This window comes from Schistocerca cancellata, chromosome 8 (genome assembly GCF_023864275.1).
Source record: "Schistocerca cancellata isolate TAMUIC-IGC-003103 chromosome 8, iqSchCanc2.1, whole genome shotgun sequence".
Taxonomy (NCBI): Eukaryota; Metazoa; Arthropoda; class Insecta; order Orthoptera; family Acrididae; genus Schistocerca; species Schistocerca cancellata.
In genome coordinates, this window is record NC_064633.1 from 139,458,245 (window position 1) to 139,462,448 (window position 4,204).

The following is a 4,204-nucleotide window of genomic DNA, read 5'->3' on the forward strand; positions in this document are numbered from 1 at the left end:
GGCCGATTCTCCGGCAAGGTCCCGACAGTCACAGAGGGCGGGCCTATTAGTTATAGGGAGCTCCAACGTTAGGCGGGTTATGGAGCCCCTCAGGAAAATAGCGGGTAGGTCGGGGAAGAATGCCAGTGTGCACTCGGTGTGCCTGCCGGGGGGTCTCGTCCGTAATGTGGAGGAGGCCCTTCCGGCAGCTATTGAACGCACTGGGTGTGACCGGCTGCAGATAGTAGCACATGTCGGAACGAATGACGCCTGCCGATTGGGTTCTGAGGCCATCCTTGGTTCCTTCCGGCGGCTGGCTGATTTGGTGAAGACAACCAGCATCGCACTCGGAGTGCAAGCTGAGCTTAATATCTGCAGCATAGTGCCCAGAGTCGATCGCGGTCCTCTGGTTTGGAGCCGTGTGGAGGGTCTAAACCAGAGGCTCAGACGACTCTGCGACTATAATGGTTGCAAATTCATCGACCTCCGTTATTGGGTGGAGAACTGTAGGGCCCCCCTAGACAGGTCAGGCGTGCACTACACACCGGAAGCAGCTACTAGGGTAGCAGAGTACGTGTGGCGTGCACACGGGGGTTTTTTAGGTTAGAGGGACCCCCCCTTGGGCGAAACGATAAAATACCTGACGGCTTACCAGAGAGGACATTATCATCGTTGATAAAGAACGTCCGTCCTCAGAGACCAAAAACAGGAAAAGTTAACGTAATATTGGTAAACTGCAGGAGTATCCAGGGCAAGGTTCCTGAATTAGTATCTCTTATTGAAGGAAATAGTGCGCATATAGTATTAGGAACGGAAAGTTGGTTAAAACCGGAAGTGAACAGTAACGAAATCCTAGACACAGAATGGAATATATACCGCAAGGATAGGATAAACGCCAATGGTGGAGGAGTATTTATAGCAGTAAAGAATTCAATAATATCCAGTGAAGTTATTAGCGAATGCGAATGTGAAATAATCTGGGTTAAGCTAAGTATCAAAGGTGGGTCAGATATGATAGTCGGATGCTTCTATAGACCACCTGCATCAGCAACCGTAGTAGTTGAGCGCCTCAGAGAGAACCTGCAGAACGTCGTGAAGAAGTTTCGTGATCATACTATTGTAATAGGGGGAGACTTCAATCTACCAGGTATAGAATGGGACAGTCACACAATCAGAACTGGAGCCAGGGACAGAGACTCTTGTGACATTATCCTGACTGCCTTGTCCGAGAATTACTTCGAGCAGATAGTTAGAGAACCAACTCGTGAAGCTAACGTTTTAGACCTCATAGCAACAAATAGACCGGAACTTTTCGACTCCGTGAATGTAGAAGAGGGTATCAGTGATCATAAGTCAGTGGCTGCATCAATGACTAGAAGTGTAATAAGAAATGCCAAGAAAGGAAGGAAAATATATTTGCTTAACAAGAGTGATAGGGCACAAATCGCAGAATATCTGAGTGACCACCATCAAACGTTCATTTCTGAGGAAGAGGATGTGGAACAAAAATGGAAAAAATTCAGAAACATCGTCCAGTACGCCTTAGATAAGTTCGTACCGACTAAGGTCCAAAGCGAGGGGAAAGATCCACCGTGGTATAACAATCATGTACGAAAGGTACTACGGAAACAAAGAAAGCTTCATCATAGGTTTAAGAGTAGTCGAATCATAGCTGATAAGGAAAAGCTGAACGAAGCGAAAAAGAGCGTAAAGAGAGCAATGAGAGAAGCATTCAACGAATTCGAACATAAAACATTGGCAAACAATCTAAACAAGAACCCTAAAAAGTTTTGGTCATATGTAAAATCGGTAAGCGGATCTAAATCCCCTATTCAGTCACTCGTTGACCACGATGGCACCGAAACAGAGGACGACCGAAGAAAGGCAGAAATACTGAATTCAGTGTTCCGAAACTGTTTCACTGCGGAAAATCGTAACACGGTCCCTGACTTCAGCCGTCGCACGGACGCCAAAATGGAAAATATTGAAATAAACGATATCGGAATTGAAAAACAACTGCTATCACTTAGTAGCGGAAAAGCATCCGGACCAGACGAGATACCCTTAAGATTCTACAGTGATTATGCTAAAGAACTTGCCCCCTTTCTATCAGCAATTTATCGTAGATCGCTGGAAGAACGTAAAGTACCTAGCGACTGGAAGAAAGCGCAGGTCGTTCCCATTTTTAAGAAGGGTCATAAATCAGATGCGAATAATTATAGGCCTATTTCGCTTACGTCAATCTGTTGTAGAATAATGGAACATGTTTTGTGTTCTCGTATTATGACGTTCTTAGATAATACAAATCTCCTTCATCATAACCAACATGGATTCCGCAAACAGAGATCATGTGAAACTCAGCTCGCCCTATTTGCCCAAGAAATTCACAGTGCCGTAGACACTGGCGAGCAGATTGATGCCGTATTCCTGGACTTCAGGAAGGCATTTGATACGGTTCCGCACTTACGTTTAGTGAAAAAAATACGAGCTTACGGAATATCGGACCATGTTTGTGATTGGATTCAGGATTTCCTAGAAGAAAGAACACAACATGTCATTCTTAACGGTTCAAAATCTGCAGATGTAGAGGTAATTTCGGGAGTACCGCAAGGAAGCGTGATAGGACCTTTATTGTTTACAATATACATAAATGACTTAGTTGACAACATCGGTAGCTCCGTGAGGCTATTTGCAGATGACACGGTTGTCTACAAGAAAGTAGCAACATCAGAAGACTCGTACGTACTCCAGGAAGACCTGCAGAGGATTAATGCATGGTGCGACAGCTGGCAGCTTTCCCTAAACGTAGATAAATGTAATATAATGCACATACATAGGGGCAGAAATCCATTCCAGTACGATTATGCCATAGGTGGTAAATCATTGGAAGCGGTAACGACCGTAAAATACTTAGGAGTTACTATCCGGAGCGATCTGAAGTGGAATGATCACATAAAACAAATAGTGGGAAAAGCAGGCGCCAGGTTGAGATTCATAGGAAGATTTCTAAGAAAATGTGACTCATCGACGAAAGAAGTAGCTTACAAAACGCTTGTTCGTCCGATTCTTGAGTATTGCTCATCAGTATGGGACCCTTACCAGGTTGGATTAATAGAAGAGATAGACATGATCCAGCGAAAAGCAGCGCGATTCGTCATGGGGACATTTAGTCAGCGCGAGAGCGTTACGGAGATGCTGAACAAGCTCCAGTGGCGGACACTTCAAGAAAGGCGTTACGCAATACGGAGAGGTTTATTATCGAAATTACGAGAGAGCACATTCCGGGAAGAGATGGGCAACATATTACTACCGCCCACATATATCTCGCGTAATGATCACAACGAAAAGATCCGAGAAATTAGAGCAAATACGGAGACTTACAAGCAGTCGTTCTTCCCACGCACAATTCGTGAATGGAACAGGGAAGGGGGGATCAGATAGTGGTACAATAAGTACCCTCCGCCACACACCGTAAGGTGGCTCGCGGAGTATAGATGTAGATGTAGATGTAGACATGGCATAGCCACAGCCTGGGGGATGTTTCCAGAATGAAATTTTCACTCTGCAGCGGAGTGTGCGCTGTTATGAAACTTCCTGGCAGATTAAAACTGTGTGCCCGACCGAGACTCGAACTCGGGACCTTTGCCTTTCGCGGGCAAGTGCTCTACCAACTGAGCTACCGAAGCACGACTCACATCCGGTACTCACAACTTTACTTCTGCCAGTATCTCATCTCCTACCTTCCAAACTTTACAGAAGCTCTCCTGCCAACCTTGCAGAACTAGCACTCCTGAAAGAAAGGATATTGCAGAGACATGGCTTAGCCACAGCCTGGGGGATGTTTCCAGAATGAAATTTTCACTCTGCAGCGGAGTGTGCGCTGTTATGAAACTTCCTGGCAGATTAAAACTGTGTGCCCGACCGAGACTCGAACTCGGGACCTTTGCCTTTCGCGGGCAAATGCTCTACCAACTGAGCTACCGAAGCACGACTCACGTCCGGTACTCACAACTTTACTTCTGCCAGTATCTCATCTCCTACCTTCCAAACTGCCTCGGTCGGGCACACAGTTTTAATCTGCCAGGAAGTTTCATAACAGCGCACACTCCGCTGCAGAGTGAAAATTTCATTCTGGAAACATCCCCCAGGCTGTAGCTAAGCCATGTCTCCGCAATATCCTTTCTTTCAGGAGTGCTAGTTCTGCAAGGTTCGCAGGAGAGCTTCT

At 45.9% G+C, this 4,204-nt stretch overlaps 1 non-coding gene across 1 annotated transcript; it reads right to left on the bottom strand.

The window, feature by feature from the left end:
* Positions 1–3,892: 3,892 nt before the first annotated feature.
* Positions 3,893–3,967, bottom strand: Trnas-cga (transfer RNA serine (anticodon CGA)). The gene has a single exon. It is a non-coding gene; the product is annotated as a tRNA-Ser (tRNA).
* Positions 3,968–4,204: the final 237 nt, after the last annotated feature.